At 41.8% G+C, this 18,986-nt stretch overlaps 1 pseudogene; it reads left to right on the top strand.

Moving 5' to 3' along the window:
- Positions 1 to 509: 509 nt before the first annotated feature.
- Positions 510 to 15,602, top strand: LOC119732309 (annotated as a pseudogene).
- Positions 15,603 to 18,986: the final 3,384 nt, after the last annotated feature.

The raw sequence follows: 18,986 nt of genomic DNA, 5'->3' as shown, positions 1-18,986 counted from the left end.
CTTTGTGCTAGTGTGGATCAAAACCCATAATATTCCTTTTTAATTCATAGAAGGAAAAAATGACAAACAAGGTATAATTACAGAAGTGGATTCTGAAAGTTTATTTCAAGGTGTTGCAAAAAAACTTAAAAGCAGCAGGTAAATTTGCCAAGCAATAAAGCAAAGTTGATAAACCGTGACCTTTCATAGAATGGCAGTTCTAATGGCCTCCTTAATACTTTTACGGCATGGATCATATTAAGAAGTTTCAGTGTTAAGTTGCAGTTTCAACTGGGTAGATTTTAAAAATTTCCCTGCATCAATTGGCTCCATGTTGCATCTGAAGAAATTCACTTTTGGGGATAATGTAAACATAAATTATTCCATTGTCAGATATTTACTCTCTCTCTTTTTTTACAGATGAAGAGAGCTCAAGTGGCATCGCAAAGGGAGAAAATAGGCAACTTGGAGAAAGGAGCACAGGAACGACGTCTACTTTTTCGGAAGCTCTTCACAACCCAAATTTTAATATGTATCAACATGTGCCTCATGCAGCAAAAAGAAGTCAAGGTAAGAGAATATGTTGAAAATTGCATATTCATAACAAAGGAAATATAACAATAATATTCCAAACAGTTCTGGAGAAGGATTTGCTGAGAATATGCTGAGAAGAAAAAAAACAGTAAATTCTTACAAAACCAATAGGTGTTTGGCTCAAGGCCCAACACCTAAAAAAAAATGAGAGTGCACTCCCCATTTGCACTCTTGCCGACATCGACACTTGCGCAGTTGACAAAATTCAGGTTGAGCAATGGATCTACTTTTGAATTGTTAAAATAATACTAAAAAATTTGCATGAACGGTGGGAGTTTGAATTGTGGTTCCATCGTAATTTGCTTCAGCTGATATTCCTTACATTAGGACTCATTTTAGCTGACCTGCTATAAAATGACATCTTTTGGTTATGCTGTAGCATTAATGCTTCCATTGTTGGATGTTTGTAGGTGAACGGGGCTCAAGAGGCATGACAGAGGGAGAACATACGCAACTTGGAGAAAGGAGCACAGCAGCGACGGCTTTCAGTAGCGATGGTAGGGCTTTGCCGAAGATTCAAATATTCGATCCATTGTCGAATATTCGAATATTTTTTTCCACATTCGAATATTTGGAGGTGAAATGCAATAAAAAAAAGGTTGAAAAAATGTTTTTTTTAATTACAGAAGTGCATTCTGAAAGCTTATTTTGACGCGTTGCAAAAAAACCTTAAAAGCAGCTGGTAAATATGCCAGGCAGTAAAGCAAAATTAATACAACTTGACCTTTCATAGCATGGCAGTTCCTCACATATACTTGAACGGCATGGATCATATTGAGAAGTTTCACATGTTGAGTTGCAGTTTCAAGCGGGTCGTTTTAGAAAATCTACATATAGTTGCTTCAGTTAGCTCCATGTTGCATTTTGAATGGCTCTATGGGTAGCTGGGGGGGGGGGTTCTTTTCCCCCCCCCAAAAAAAAAAATTGGTTTAGCCCCAAAAAAACTTTCATAAAAAATGGCAGTATAGCACACAAAAAAATGTGACGGCACATGATCTACCCCTAAATAGTTGTGAGAAGGGGACATTTGTACACTATTAGGTAAAATAGCGTGCATGACTGTATTTTATCAGCGCTCCCCATTGAAAACATGGTACAAGCCACCCCCCCTCCCCCCCTCCCCCCCCCCCCCCCCCCACACACACACACACACACACCAACGCATTTCAGCACGCCACCCTGCTTGAATTCACGTTTAAAAATCAGGGTTTTTAAATAGATTTATCCGTTGCATCGTAACTTTTTTATTTGCATATTTTATACAATCAATGTCATTATTTTTCAATTTGGTTCTTTCGTGAAGGTGAAACCCATTTAAGGAAATACCTGGTTATTGAGTGATTGGCTTGCTATTGAGATAGTCGGCTTGATATTATTAACTTCAATAAAGATTTGTTTAGTATAAGAAGCGAGTGAGAGAGGAATTACATTGTGATTTTTGTAACGTGTCTTACCTGAGCTGCTTTCTGTCAATTGTCAAGACTATTTGTTGTCACTGTAGCTCACTGAACTACTTCTGGATACAAAATGTGATGATTATGATAATAATTACCGGGAATGGGTCATTTGGGAGACATTCCCATAGACTTGTGCACAAATTTTTTCAAACTTAATTGTGCCCTAACCCAATATTCCTTTGTCCTTTTTCCACGAATTTTGGTATTTTTACTAATTAGACCACGAGCAACAAATATAACCTGATTGCAACGGCAAAAATTTGCCTCTTAAGGGGGACTGTGGAATTAGGGAGACATGAAAATGTCTCCCTAATGACCAGTGTCTCCCTTTTGTCGAAGAAATTACGATAACGTGTCTCCCTAATGGTACATTTGTAGGAATAAGGATAATAATAATGATGATGATCATGATGATGAGATATGGGTCCTGAAAAAAAAAGAGAAATCATAAAAATCCCCTCTATAAATTATCACAAATCGACATCTTCCATTTTGGTTGTGTCAATAATCCTTCAGTCTTATATTTCATTTCGCAGAGGACGGCGATTTTGGGCAGAAGTTGCCACCGCTGCACATCTACCTTAAGAGGGTTCTGGACAAATACCCAGAAGGTGGACAGATCTTGAAGGTAGGAATAATTATCTCGATACGGTGCACAAATACAATTACATTTTAAAAAGTGTTTTCATTTTTGTATATACAAAAACTAATTTGAACATAATATATTTGTTTGCTTTTTATTTTCTTTATTCACGAATTTGGCCTTTATGCAAGTTTAAGTGTTTCTATTGAATAGAGATGTCTGTCAATTTCAGGAGCTTGTGCAGAATGCAGATGACGCAGAAGCAAAGAATGTGATTTTCCTTTACGACAAGTCGCAACATCCGAGCCACCAATTGTGGTCTGAGACATTGAAGGACTTCCAAGGACCTGCTCTGTATGCCTACAACGATGCAACCTTTGAGAAGCAAGACTGGTACAACATCCAGCACCCTGAGCAGAGTAGGAAGCTGGAAGACCTTTCCAAGGTTGGGAGGTTTGGCCTGGGCTTCATGTCCGTCTACCATCTTACAGGTGAGCTATACATGTATCTACACTCCTACACAAGGTGGTTAAAAAAAATGAACAGCATAATTTCCACTACTCCGACACTCAAACCACATGTACCAGTGCATGGGGAATCTTTTTAAAAGAAAAAATGAAACAGTAGTCTTTGTTCTAGAGCCTCTCTAGAGTTCTAGAGCTCTGCAGCAAACAGTACTACTGAACTGAATCGGGATATTTTGTTATCATAATTCTTCTAATAGGATTCTACATTAATTTGTACAGGTGCTTTGAGTCACAAGGCAGTGGAAGTATGCAGTTTTGGGTTTTTTGGTTTTTTGACCGCCCTGTATACAACTTCGTTGTCATCACTGTCTTTCTGTAGCAATGTTATTGTAGAAGAATCTATCTGGCTTTTAATACTTTCTCCTCACAGACATGCCCTGCATCATCAGTGGAAACAAAATCGGTTTCTTGGACCCACTGGAGAAGAACTTTATCCATGACCCTCACACCAACACAAGATACAAAGGCAGACGTGGTAAGAAGTGGAAGATGACAGCCGACCTTCTGGCTAAATTTCCAGACCAGTTTTCACCTTACCTGATTGACTTGTTTCACTGTAATCAAAACAACTTTGAGAATGGTAAATTAGAGGGTACTATTTTTCGCTTTCCATTGCGAAACAGCAAATCACTGATCAGTAAGTCGGTTTTCACTGATCATGCGCGTGTGCATGACCTCTTTGCGTCATTCCAAAGAGATGCAGATATCTCTCTGCTGTTTCTCAAGCATGTAGAATCCATAGCCGTGTATGAAAGAGATCATATGTCTGAGAATCCTAGACTTATTTGTAAGGTACAGATTCACGGAGACGATTGTCATAAGCTTCATATTGACAGAACAACATTCCTAAACCAGATTCTCTCGAAGCAGGACATTCAAACCATGAGCTGTGTACGAATCCAGAAGCAAACTGGATCACAGACTGCTCAAACGACCAGCAGATACATCATCTTGAACAGCTTAAAGAACAAGAGTACATCGAGACGTCTCCAAGAACTTAGCAAAGATGAGGAACTGAAGTTGCTGCCATGGATGGGGATGTCCTTCCGAATTAGCTCTACAGCAGATTCAGATGACGAACAGCAAAGTGGTCGTGTGTTTTGCTTCCTACCGTTGCCAGAGAGCGAGAAGACTGGATTGCCAGTCCACGTTCATGGCTACTTTGGTCTTGGAGATAACCGTCGCAGTATCAAGTGGCCAGATCAAGAGTCCCAGCATGACAATAAGGCACTCTGGAACGAGCTCCTCACAAAGGAAGTCTTTCCTGAAGTCTATGCAAAGGTTATCCTTGCTGCTGTGAAGAAGAGTAAAGATCCATCTGATCCAACAAAGCCGTTAGATGTGTATAAAGCATGGCCTTCCGTTAGGCACAGAAAGGCAAATTGGTCAGCTGGGGTCAAAAAATTCTTGCAGCTGGTAGCGAACGAGCCCATCTTCTACACAGAACATGATGGTGGCTCCTGGATGAAGCCAACGGACCTGTATGTTGACCCCGACGGAAACGCCTTGGTTTCAAAAGTGCTGAGAATTAAAGGTTGTCCAGTTGCACAGCCTCCAAACCACGTTCTTGAGTCTCTTCGATGGGCAGGTGTGAGTTACAACACGGTTACACCTGCACTCGTGAGAAACAGGATCAGAGGGGATCCACTGCAGTTCCTGTCACGTGACGAGAAGTTAGAGCTTCTTAAATATGTGACCAGTGACACAGTTGGTGATCTGAACAACCTGTGTCTACTTCCCTTGCAGAGTGGCGTTTTTGTTACTTTTAGTAACAATGCGCAAAAAGTATACATTGCATCCACAGAGAATCCAAGTTCCCTGATCCCAAATGGGGCATCAAGATTTGCTGCGAGTGATTTACCATCTTCACTGCTGACATATCCCACGATAGAGGCGTACACACAGCTGAAACATCTGGGCTTTAGTGATATTGCACCTCTATTGAAAGACATGCTTCCAGGCACGTGGAGAGGAGGAACAAATGATACCGTGCCATGGACCCCAGGACGAGGCCAACAACCAACAAGGGAGTGGTTGGCGGAGTTTTGGAGATGGTTGTTGAAAACAGAGCTTGAGGCATTCAAAGGTATTCCCCTCATCCCGGTAGAAGGCGATTGCATTGCCAGACTACAACAGAATAGGCTAATTTGCCAGATGCAGGCGGGGGGATCTCATTGGCGTTCTCCAGCACGCTTGTCAGATAACATCTGCTTGTTTCTTGAGTCTGTCGGGGCCGTTGTTATACGGGATCTCCCGTCTTATGTAAGTGATCACCCTCATGTCAACAGATTTGTTAGTGCTCCAACACCTGAAGGAGTAATGACCATTCTAGAAGCATGCAGCAACAACAACCTCGATGCACAAGTTCAAAGATTGGCTGCAAGCATAACAGACGAACTACGTACTCTCCTCGCAAAACTCCAGCACTTAACGACCCGACAAAGTAACATCTTGAAGTCTCTCCCTCTCTTTCTAGGAAGTGATGAGAAATATGTCTCAGTGAAGACATGTCCAACAGCAGTTCCTGGTGACTTTTTTGGGTTACCCATTACAGCTTTGAGACATCGATGTCTTATTCTAAAATCTTATGAGTCGGACAACCTACTGTTACAACTTGGGGTTCGAAAGCAATCTGTTGATGAGTTTCTACAAGAAAGCGTTCTCCCTGCAGTACAGAAAGGGTTCTACAGTGACGGCGATTCACTGAAGATCATGAAGTGGGTCTTGGAGCAACCACGATATGACCATTTGGTGACAGATCTTAGGTTTATTCAAGTTTCAGGATGCAGAGCAAGTCCAAATGAGCTGTTCGAACCCTCTCAAACTCTTCGGGTGTTGTTTAGAGGCGGCAGTAACAAGTTTCCAGTGGGACAGTATTCCGAAGGCAGACTCCTTAACTACTTGAAACGGGTCGGACTTAAAACAGAGGCACATGTGACGCCAGATGATGTTTTAAGGTGTGCAAAAGAGGTTTCCCAAACCACAGGCGGAGCTGATGTTGAAAGAGGATCAGTCCTTTTACAACATATCAACCGCTATCCAGCTATCTTACGTGAGCAGGTCACGAGCAACAGGATATGTAAAGCACTATTTAAGTTTCTTGAAGATCTGTCTTGGGTTCCTTGTGAAGATTCACCACCTGCTGTCTACCCTATCAAGGCTGGTTGGATTGGAAACTCCCATACACTCTACTCATCCAAAGAAGTAGGACTTATTGATTCTGCTCTGCTTCAAGGCTCTGTGCTCCCTCTTGTTAGGTTACATGACCTCAAAGATGAACTACTGAATACCTTTGGATGGACAAAGTGTCTTGATCCCAGCAACTACCAACACGTCGAACGGGTAGTGCGTCATCTGAAGAATGTTGCAAACAACTACCAGAATGTTCATGATAATGTGCATATTGTTTCTCATACAGTGTCCGAGATATATTCCTTCTTCACTAGAGCAGAGAAAGAGAATGTACAATTGAGACACCTTTTTCATGAGCACATGAGTGCTCCTCAACCATGGGTGTGGCATGGTTTTGGTTTCACCACTCCTGACAAGATGGCCCTGAGCAACGGGACACTTGGTGTTACTTTGACCCCTTATCTACGCCTTGTTCCTGAGGATTATCTGCAGTACAGAAGTTTCCTGAACAACATGGGTGTCCAGGAGACCTTCCAAGACAGCGCCCTTTGCGAAATGCTGCAAATTGTCAGTCAAAAGCATGAAGCCAGCTCAGTCTCCAGTCAAGAGGATTATGAGACAGACTTGGATCTTGTCTGCAACATCCTCAGGCACATGGTCAGCCAAGAAATTTTTGACAACAAGATGTCGGGGATCCTCGTTCCATGTAGAATGCAGAGAGCACGAGAACGAAAACTACACATGGCATGTCCATCTAATTGCCTGTATGTGGATGAGGAGAGACTTGCAAGGCAGATATTCGAAGAAGGTTCCCAAGCCTTCGGTAGGCCAATAATTCATGAGAAAATATCCAACTGGATTGCGCAGAAATTGGAATTGCAGCCACTGAGTCACGTGATAGCACCTGTTGAAGGAGTAGAATATGGATACGAGGTTTCTGGCCCACACGAGACGACAGTGAATGCAATCAAGCGAAATCTTGATATGTATAAGGAAGGACCTGGCATCTTTAACGAGTTGATTCAAAATGCCGATGATGCTGGAGCTACTGAAGTAAAATTTCTGCTAGACTGGCGCGACAACAAGCACACAGCTCACAACCTTCTGGGTGAAGGAATGAAGTCATGTCATGGACCTGCTCTTTGGGCTTACAATGATGGCATTTTCTCGAAAGATGACATTACAAATATCTGCAATATAGCTGCCCAGAGCAAGAAAGATCAGCTGGACAAAGTTGGGAGGTTCGGATTGGGATTCACATCAGTTTATCACTTGACAGATGTTCCAAGTGTTGTCAGCGGACCGTATGTGCTTATTTGTGATCCGAGAACAACCCATCTTGGATCCCGTGTCAAGCCGTCACAGCCAGGCATCAAACTCGATCTGACAAACGAAAGCCACAGACGAACGCTTAAGAGTTATCCGAACCAGTTCCAACCATACAATGGCATTTTTGGTTGTAAGCTGCCAGAGGCTGCACACTTCGAGCACACACTCATCAGGTTACCACTGCGGACGAAAGCGGAAGCTGATGGCCAACAGCCAAATCAAATCTCAGATTCTGTCTTTTATCCCAAGAAGAATACTGAACCATTGTTACAGGCTTTGCAGAAATCAGCGTCTACTCTGCTTCTCTTTACCCAGAGCGTGGTTAAAGTTACTGTGGAACAGCTTGAGTCTGAAAATATCAGGAACATGACACCAGTAATGTCTGTCACGGTTTCACAAGTCAGACAGCTGCCACGGTCAATTACAGGTCCATCTGATGACTTCAAAAATCAACGTGGTGTCCTGAAAGCAACAGCAAAACGTCTGAAAGTCCCAGGCCATGGTTTGCCAGTTCCAGAGTCGACTATGATTGTGAAGATAGATCAGGAAACATGCATAATAGGCGTAGCTGCCAAAAAGAAACCAAAGAAAAAAACATCTCACTTCATCATCAGCTCCTGTATGGCATTAGGAAAGCCTCTAGATCTCGCCCTCACCAAAGAGGGCATCAAAGCTGGAATTGTGCCATGTGGTGGGGTTGCTGCACAACTAGTATCTGGTGAAAGAGGGTTGACCCCTGAAACCACACCGGGCAGGGCCTTTAGCTTTCTCCCTCTTGATGTCTCCACGGGGTTACGCTTTCATGTCAATGGCAACTTCCTACTTCAACCTAACCGCCGCCAGCTGTGGAGCAAACCCTCATCTGACACGGGAGAATTTGAGACCCGTTGGAATATCTGCTTCATGGAATCAGTCCTGTTGCGTGCTTTTATGAATCTACTGAAAGATCTTCAAATGTTGCAAGAACAAGGTACTGTTGATGCTCGCAACTTCCAGTGTTTGTGGCCAAGATGGAGTGAGTCTGAAAGTGACTTTCATCCTTTCGTTAAAGCCTACTACAGGGAGATAGGAACTAGTGACGATGCCCCAGAAGTATTCTTTGATCAAAGTAAGTGGGTTCCAGTGCATCAATGCTTTTTCACTGATTGGAGACTGACAGATCCCGACGAACTGAGAGGAAGCATTAAAACCGTGCTAAACAAGCATCAGGACCAGAAACGATGTGTGGAATTGGAAAGAGATGTAGTTGAGAGCATCAAGCAAGCAGGCGCTCAAGAGGCTTTCGATTGCAACACCTTCAACATCCAGCGTTTCCTGTCTAAGGTATTCTTTCCGATGTTGGAGAAAACCCCTCAAGACATCGAGTCTAACCTCAGAAACAACATTGTTCTTTACTCGTTGGACCTTCGTCTTGGAGAAAGAAAACTTGAAGATTATGATGAATTACTGAAGGCTACAGAGTGCATACCGACTTCCCCAGAAGGCGAAGACTTGGCAAGACCTCAGGATTTGGTGAATCCCGAATCAGCAGTTGGATCACTGTATAGCGAGTCTGACTGTCGGTTTCCACATGGGGAGCAGTATCGTAAACAGGAACGTCTTCTGTCTTTATCCCAGCTAGGGATGGCTTCGCATGACTTATCTTGGGAAGATATCTGTGAGAGAGCACAATCCTTGTCAGAGGGTGATAATGTTGACCAGAGGTGCGTGACTCTTCTAAAGCTGGTAGATGAAAAACTCAGAAGGTCTGACGAGCCAACAGCCGATCAAACTAAACGAATCCGACAAGCAGCTTTCCTTCCAGTACTGAAGAAGCCTCCAGGCTATCATTTGGATTGGTGTCACTGTGAAGATGAGTTTATGCCAGCAGACTCGCTTCATACACCAGAACACAAGAACCTTCTTGGTTCAGTTCGACCACTCTTGGACGAGAGGAGGTTGGGGTCTGAGGCAATGAGTAACAAGGTCAAAACCTTTCTTGGTTTCACGGGCAAACTTGTTGCAGTCGGTGATGTCATTGCTCAGCTTGTCATTCTAATTGATCGAGCACCCATGCCCCATCAAACATCTGCCATGGTTCGCAGCATATATGCATATCTCCAGAGCACAATCTGTGAAGTGTCTCCAAACGGTGATGTTACTACCAATGAAGAGCACCGTGCTGCTGTTGACCAGCTTTGTTCGAAGGGATTTGTCTTCTGTGATGGTCAATTCAGAGAGTGTAGGCAACTTGCTTTTCACTACGATGGAAAAAATGGACCATACCTGTACAAAGTTTCCCATGAGCTAATTCAATTCAGCAACCTGTTGCGGATTTGTGGTGTAAGAGATCATTTTCAGGTGCAGGACTTCTGCCAAACTCTCCAGCTTCTGAAAGACACCTATGGCGAGAAACCTCTAAATCAATCTGACCTGAAAACCGCGACGTCGATGTTGTCAGAGGTTGTATCCATGTTGGCAGCAAAGCATGGAAAACACGCTGGAGGTAGCCAAGAAAACAGCTTACAAACAGGCTTAATCTATGTCCCAGATAACTGTGGGATTTTGCGTTCACCCAAAGAGCTGACATATAACGATATGGAATGGGAGGAAAGTCGTGCCGAAGAAAAGTACACACATCCATATATACCATCCCAGGATGCTAAGGCGTTGGGTGTCATCACACAAAGGGAGAAGTACATTCATAACTCCTTACCGTTGCAGGGATTTGCAACCGATTTCGGCCAGAGTGAAGAACTAACGGATCGTCTGAAAAACATACTGAGGTCGTATCCCAATGTTTCTGATGTATTCAAAGAGCTTCTTCAAAATGCCGATGATGCAGGATCAACAGAAATACACTTTGTTTACGATCCACGTCATCATGAAGCAAAGAAGGTCATATGTGATTCCTGGGCTGCCGTAGGAGAACTTCCATCGCTCTGTGTGTATAACGACAAGCCATTCACTGAAGCAGACATCAAAGGCATTCAAAAGGTAGGAGTTGGAGGAAAGAGAGACGACATTACAACAACTGGGAAATTTGGAATCGGTTTCAATGCTGTTTACCACCTGACTGATTGTCCGAGTTTCCTCAGCAACAGTGACACCCTGTGTGTGTTTGATCCGCTTTTGATGTTCTCTCCAGTGACACGGAATACGTCACCTGGGATACAATTAACGGCAGACGAAGGATTCAGGAAGAAATTCCCTGACATGATGAGAGGATATCTGGGGGATATATCAGACTTCAGTGGAAAGGAGGGAACAGTTTTTCGATTCCCACTCAGAAAACAACCATCAGATCTTTCCGGAGAGACTTACTATACAATGAGAGTAGAGGAATTGCTTGGTGACTTCAAGAAAGTGTCAAAGGAAGCACTTCTTTTCCTTACCAACATCAAATCGATAAGTGTTTCGTGTATTGATAAACACACCAACAAACTGACAACGAAGTACAGCATCAATGCAAAGCTATCAGAACAAGACGAAGATCAACGTTCAAAGCTGGCACAGCACCTCAAGCTTTTCACAGATAACCCCTGTGAGACAATTGAGCCCATGTCCCATGTGTACACCCTCGTGACAAGTGACTCACATGGCGCTGAAAAAACATGGCTCATTTCTCAGACGCTGGGGTTTGAAGGCTTGGAGTCTGACTATCAGTCGGTGTCGAGAGCTTTTACCATAAAGAGGCCTCTTCCACGAGCTGGAGTAGCGGCTCTCCTCAAGGATAACAGAATGGAGATGGCACCAAGTCAGAAGCACAAACAGCAGTGCAAAGCTTACTGCTTTCTCCCACTGCCGGTTTACACCGAATTACCAGTGCATGTAAATGGGACGTTTGAATTGGATTCGGCAAGAAAGAATCTTGCAAAAAGTGACGATTATGCCAAATCGGATACTTCTGACGAGAGTGGAATCATTCATAGATGGAACCGAATTCTACTGGAACATGTGCTTGCCCCAGCCTATGCTAAATTAATTAAGCAAGCAGGACGACTAATGCTTGGGGAAGCTGATGTAAAGTCTTTGAAACAGGACCTTTGTCGGTATGATGACCTTTTTCCAAAGCAATTGCGGAAATATCGTGGAGAGTGGGAACTCCTAGCAAAAGCGACACTCCAGTACATCGGTAAGGAAAACTTGAAGGTTTTACCTGTTGTACATCAAACCAAAGATGCTGTCACAACCACCTGGCATCATCCAAACAGTGATGGCAGTCTTGCTTTCACGGATAACTTCGATGCCGCATCGCCCGAAGCAGGTGTGAACTTAGTGAGAGATGATAAAGCACAGGAGTCAATGCGCTCTTTTTTACTGAGGGTCAACTTTAACCTGCTAGCCAGCTCCATGGACGTATGCTTGGCGTTCAAAGCTTGTGGTGTTGAAGCAAAGTTTGTTAATCCAAAGTCAGTAGTTCAACATCTTTCATCTGGATCTCACCAAGTGGCACAGGCCCTCCCTGCTCCTTTGGAGGAAACAAAATTCAAGAACATCCGGACTGTACGTACATTGCTCGATTACTGCCTTGAAGGTATCGAAAATCCAGCTGAGCTGAATGGCTTACCCATCCGTCTGACGAATGATGGCATGCTGCGTGAGTTTTCCACATGTGATGGTTCATATGTAACTAGCCACTCCAGGGTGCTACCCTGTCTGAAAGGTATATTCCTTCATAACCAGTTGGTTCCATCGTGCATTGATTGGTTCAAGAAGAAAAAGATTTCCGAGGCAGCTTATAGCAGTGGAGTGTTTAAGCAGTTTACCATAACGGACCTGGCCCAACACCTTGGGAAGCATCTGCCAGAGAGCTGGCAAGGCTGCAATCAGCACGTAGAGTGGACGCCAGACACAGAAGGCCATCCCTCTGAGTCGTGGCTTGGACACCTTTGGGCATTCATCTGCAGCGAGACATTACAGGACTCCTCCCTCGATTGCATCAACCACTGGCCAATATTTCCAACAACATCAGGCAAACTGGTGCCCCCTTCTTTGTCCAAAACCGTATTGCTACTGCAAAACGAAGTAGGGTTGGGGATGAAAGAATCAAATGTGTTGCTCAAACTTGGTCTCCCTCTCATTCGGCAGAACCTTATGTGTGAGCTCAGGACAACGTCTGGTACTGGTACTCAAGTGCCGCATGCACCACCTGGACTAGAAGAACTACTTGCAAAACACTTGGCCCTGCCAGCCTCAAGACAAGATGTGATAGATGTGATCGCATTCGTGCAAAACACAGGTGGAGGCATTGGTCACCTGACGCTCTCTCAGTGCGACACTCTACTTCAATATTTTCAAGAGGTTGAGAATCTGTCTGAGGATAGCATAGAGACTATCAAAAGGCTCTCAGTTTTCAAACTGCTAAACAAAAAATGCACCACCGATCTTCACCAATTTGATCACTGCCACACTGTAGAAGGCTACGGAAAGTTCATGGTTGAAGCCAAGACCTGGATGGACAATATGAATTGTGTTGTTCTGGAGCCAAATTGTAACTGGAATCTGATCTACCAACAGCTTGGAATAACTCCGATTACCAAAGTCGATATGTACTTGAAGTACATACTTCCAAGCTTTCTGTTGCTCAGTCAAAAGGGTCAATTGCAGCACGTCAAATTCATCAGAGACAACGTTCTACTCGAAGCATCAGAACAGGAGGAAAAAGAATTTCTGGAGTGTCTTTCCCACGTTGCCTTCATTCCAGACAGAACTGGCATTCGACGACAAGCAAGATTTTTTTACGACGGTGATAATCTTGTCTTCAAAGCTTTGATTGACCCAATAAAGTTACTGCCTGAATCAATGGGAAACCTGAAGTATTTCCTCCAGAAGATTGGTTTCCATGCAACAGTAACTCAAGACGACTTCCTTCAGTTTGCACAGGACATAGAAAAAATGTCCGGTGAAGTCAAAGATAAGGGGAAAAAAGAGGCATTGGGTGGCATCTCTCGTCTTCTGACAAATGAACTGAACTTCAACAAAGAGCTACACGACCCAGGCTTCCTGAAGAAAATCGCAACGATTATGTTCATTCCGTCTGTCCCAATCAAGGAAAACTTGCTTCAAATCCACCCTGCATGTTCTTTGATGAGCAGTCACAACAGCCAAACGCCCGCATTTATTGCATATCAAGGATCAGTGTCGGACAAACATTTGGAGCTTGTATGGTCAGTTTGTATGATACTACCATATTGGGCCATACCGACCAACAGGGAAATGGATAAGGATGTTACGGCTCATGGTTGCCTTGGAATTAAAAATGTGGCTGTTGATCAAGTTATTTCACACACGCAAAACATCTGTGGGCTGATGGAGAAAAAGAATGCGATTCACAAGGAAGACATGCTGCCAGCAGGACAGAGAGAGACGTTGAAAGAAGTCATGGGCAAGATTCTGGGATACTTGAAAGGTCTAAACATGGCTGAGCATGGTGAGGACATTAAACGTCATTTGAAGTGCACTCCAGTGTGTCTTGTGGAAGAAGGACGTGTATTGGTCAGAGCAGATCAGTTGGTATTTGAAATGGACAAAGATCTTGAGCCCTCTTTGCGCCCGTATTTGTACAAAGCACCACGAGAATTGGCACAGTTTGATACTGTCCTTAGACTGCTTGGAACCCAGGAGTCATGTTCCTTGGACCAGCTGGCAGGAGTGTTGGCGTCAATGAAAGTGGAATGTGGTGATGAACGACTAGGTCCAAACGAAAAGAAGACAGCCGAGGGTGCTGTTAGAGCAATGCTTCTTCTGTTGCACAATGCGAGCGGTCAAACCACGTTTGCTGTATCCGAGCTGTATTTACCCAATACGGAATACTTCTTGAGGAGGTCGAATGATCTGTATTATGCTGACCCTAACCAAATGGACCAGTTTAACCTTGCATCCACAGACAGAGGATTCATCTTTCCCTTAAAGCAGTGCGGATTTGAGGTCGAGGATGAAGTACGTCTCATTCAACTTCTTCCAGCGTCTCTCCGACCTAAGAATCTTGGGGATGAGATGAATGAGGAGCCGTTAGACACCAATAAAGACTGCCCCGCTGGACAGCATTGTGAGTATCTGGAAGGCATCAAGCGTAAGGTGAAATCAGAGGAAATGACTCGTGTGTTGTTGAGACTTAAGCAACACCAGCTGAAAATCACACAAATGAGTGCTGAGATCAAAGAGCACATTACACAACTCCAGCAATTTGACAATTTCGTCTGCAAAGCTGAATTGAAACTTGGCTTATATGACAAGAATGGACAAAAGGTTGCAGAACAGAAGTACTCTCGGAAAGCGTACTTCGACAAATCGACAAATACAATATACCTAGAGCACTCTTCACCATCTCAGCAAAAGGGTCACACTTCCAGACAAATTGCAAACAGTTGCAATGCACTCCTAGAACATCTGTTGGATGATTTTCATTTAGGTATCTACACAAGTGTGTTGGACTGTCAGAGTCTGGACGAGATGAATCCAATTCTTTCCCAGTCTGACATCCCCGAGTACGATATCACAACAAGAGCTATCCAACCAGACGAGCACAGACCAGGGACACTAATACCAAGACATATTCATCACCTCCTTGATCAAGATCCCTACAACCGTTTCGTCGTTGGTGAGATAGTAGGTTATAGAAGAGACATTAACGAAGGAGACCAGTTACAGTATGACGACAACGACGACCTTGCCTTTGGCACTGGTGATTGGATACCGTCAGAAACACCGGCGGATGGTGCTACTGAGAAAATATATGCAAAAATCCTTGAGCAGATTGACAAGAGTGATGAGACAGTCACGTTATCAAGACGATACAAAATTGACGCTGGAGGAAAGGATCCCATCGTTGTTAAAGTGACAACACTTTATAAATTCCTGAGACCAAAGAAACAACCAGACATGACAGTCGTTCCTTTCACCGGGGAACCTACATCTGATGTTCAATCCGCGGCGTATTTTGAATAAGCTCTTCCAGAAGAGATGCAGAAAAACGAAGAGCAGATTAGGAAGGAGGTTGACGAAGTATTTCTGGTCTGAAGTAAAACATGAACTAGTTCATCTGAATTGTGACTTCAGAAAAAAACACGGTACCCACAGAGGACCACAAAGACAAGTGGACAATTTTGTTTTCATCTGATACAGGAATACAGTGATTGCAGCACAGCAGACGTTTTGGAGAAGTGTGGAGAAGTGCTGAACCCTGTCCAATACATAATCGTTAACAGGTTGTTTTAGACATGATACAAAGCTGAAGCAAGAAGCTTCATTCGTTTACGACAATAAATGAACAAGTGGCTCGAAGGGCCTTGATGTTAATTCGTGCGCATTTTGTGCACTTTATTTCTAGTATGTCGAATTTTTGTACAATTTTGTTTCCATCTGACATAGTATGTACGCGTATATTCAATAAATTAGTCGGAGCTAATCGAGTCATCAGAAGACACTACAGCACTGCACTGACGTCGAAAAACACTTATTGCATATTTCCCCGTCTAAATATACACACTAATAGATAATTTTGTTAGCAGTTACGTAGGAAGCTGATGCTGCTTTGAAATAAATCTCGACACTGTCAAATGCTTTTGGAAGACTCCTTTGCCCGAGTGTGTCTTGTGCCTGTTCGTAGCCAAGCAACAGTTGAGTTGTTGAAAGAGTAGCCCGTGAGCTTATACATGTAAATGTTGTTTGTGGTTTTGTTTTTGTTTACGGTATAGACAAGAGGCAGGATTAAGGTGTCGTTAAATATACTGTGCTCGATTTAGAAATTCAAATAAAAAACATTGGAGCGCAAAGTGATTTGTATTTATAGCAATTTATTTAGTACATTTTGTTAAGTGCAAATAATTAGGGTAAAATTACAATAACAACTCATTTGCTCATGCTTAGCAAGGTCATCAAATACTTGTACAATTATTTAAATACTATCCATATATTGCATACATGTACAGAGCTTTGCAATTTCTTGTGTGGATCCACACCCTTGAAAGTATTTTTTGTGCTTTTGATAAGATAAACTCATGCTACAACAAGAGTTTCTATTGGAAGGCAATATTTAGTTTCGCGATCGTATGTTTTGGAAAGATAGCAGAAGCGTTGTAGTACATTTCGTTTTGAAAAGGTATCCAGCTTAGTTTCGAGACCTAGGAGAAGAGTTTGTTTTCAGTATCTTAAGTTTGAGTGATAGCCGAGTGTTACGATATTTTTTGCGTGTTGAAATTGTGGCGGTTCCAATTATTGGTTTGATAATTATGATGTTCAAGTTGATGTGTTGGTCAAAATATGACAGACGCGTCGCTTTGAATCATTACATTTTTTCACATTTATCATACTCTGATATTGAGAGATTTATAGCCTAAAGAATAGTGTACAGCTTCAAAAGGTTATGCTATGCTTAGCTGCCACACACTTGAAATATGTTACGATGTTTCTAGATGTAAGAATTGTTTTATCTTAAACTGTCACGGTAGTAAAACATATATGTTGATAAATTGATATGAAATGTCGGGGGGAAAAGACATTGAGAAATACGATTTTTTTTTTTTTGGTGTTGAAATTGAAGCGGTACCAATTATTCGTGTGATAAAGCATATGATGGTCAGGTTTATGTGCTGGTCAAAATATGACGGACGTGTCGTTTTGAATCATTACGTTTTTTGCACATGTATTATACTATATAATATTGAGAGTTTTATGGCATAATGAATAGTTTTCAGCTTCAAAAAAAATGAAAAATTATACTATGCTTCGGTGCCACACACTTGAAATATGTTTGGAAATGATGTATTTACAGATCGTAGTTCAGCTGTATGTCGGAATAAATGGAAAGAAAGTGTGTTTGGTATCAATTTTGCTATTAATTCGACTTCATTATATGCATTAATGGGATTATATACACCAAAGAATATGCGTCATAAACGTAGGGAAATGTTTTGATTTGAATTTCCTATATCAACAGAAGGTCCTATATGCATTTATTTTTAGATAAAGATTGATCAGTCATGTTTGAGAATCAGTAAGCATTAATACGATGCTTCTGGTTTAAAGATTGGTTTAACATTTTTTTTTATCAACTGTTGAAGTAAAACATGTAGTTTCATTATTATCCTCTGTTTATGGCGCACGATTAAGACATACATAAAAGGGGAAAGTTTTATTGGGAATTCGGATCAGCCATGTCTTAACTACAACCTGAAGCTAAGACGTTAATAAAACGATACCTTAAAAATTCAGCAAATGTTAATGACGATTGATATAAATAAACAATTATTGAGGACCAAGGAAATAAATGGGAAGAAAAGACAAGGAAATCATGCGGAAAAAACATAAATATACAGGAAAAAATCTGAAATATAGTTTATTTGAACAATATTAATGTTTAGGTATACAAGACGTGTTTGCTGCTTTTTTACTCGTAGAGATTTTGAGAAAAAAACTGTACATGTTTTACTTATTAAAATACTGAACTGTTGAGAGTTAAACTTTGAATAATTCCTGCGGACCAAATGGAAGCATTCGCAAACGACCAGGAGTCGATTATTACAAATTTTACTATTTAAAATGGTCGAAGATTAAGTACACCTCAATGAAAGAATTGTTTACAAGTGCCATTAAGCCAGATTTTTTTTTACTGATATGCATTCACTGGAATAATTTTACCTCGAAGGTTTTGAGTTTTTCTTATCTTATCCTCAATTTTACCTTACGTTTTAATGGTACATGTATGTGTTGATGATTTTACTTAACAAAATGTAACAGTTCTCATGTTTACAGCCAAGTATACATGTTTTTGATCATCAGCTCAATTGTCATCTGCACTGTTTTTCTTCTATTTCTTTTGGTTTGCCTATAAGCCTTATGGTTTTTTTATACAATGTTTAAGTATTTTGTACTTCTCAAAGTGGTAAAGCATGCCACGTCAAGTGGAAATTTTAAATGGCGATTGATGTATTATCTGTGGTTCAGAAAAAAACAAATGAAAGGATACTCACTAAGGGTGAAAATAAAAGGAAATAGTTGGACAAGTGAGGCTATAAAAGAACATAGCAGTTAGTAAAATAGGAATTCATCAAATGGAAATAAAACATGTATTTTTCACTGAGTAATAATGAAATCAAAATGTTTCCATATCATATTTTGTCAAGCTGTTACTTTATTGCCAGATATATTATAAACGACTTTGCGAGGTTTCGAGACCGTGACGTCATCGAACCGGAACTTATGATGTACAAGATGTACATTCCAAAATTCTTTGAACTGAATTTCACTGTTATCACATAATTTTGAATGACACATTTTCTAAGGAGGTAATGCTTTTGTATTAAGATTTAATTAATTAATTTAGCTTTCACATGTTTTTATTTTTATCTAAGCGCCTTGTATAAACTACTACACCATCCTGCAAATAAATTCTCAAGACATTTT

This window comes from Patiria miniata, unplaced genomic scaffold, assembly GCF_015706575.1.
Source record: "Patiria miniata isolate m_02_andy unplaced genomic scaffold, ASM1570657v1 HiC_scaffold_24, whole genome shotgun sequence".
NCBI lineage: Eukaryota > Metazoa > Echinodermata > Asteroidea > Valvatida > Asterinidae > Patiria > Patiria miniata.
Note: the sequence above shows the minus strand (reverse complement) of the source record. Positions and strands in the feature narration are given on the sequence as shown.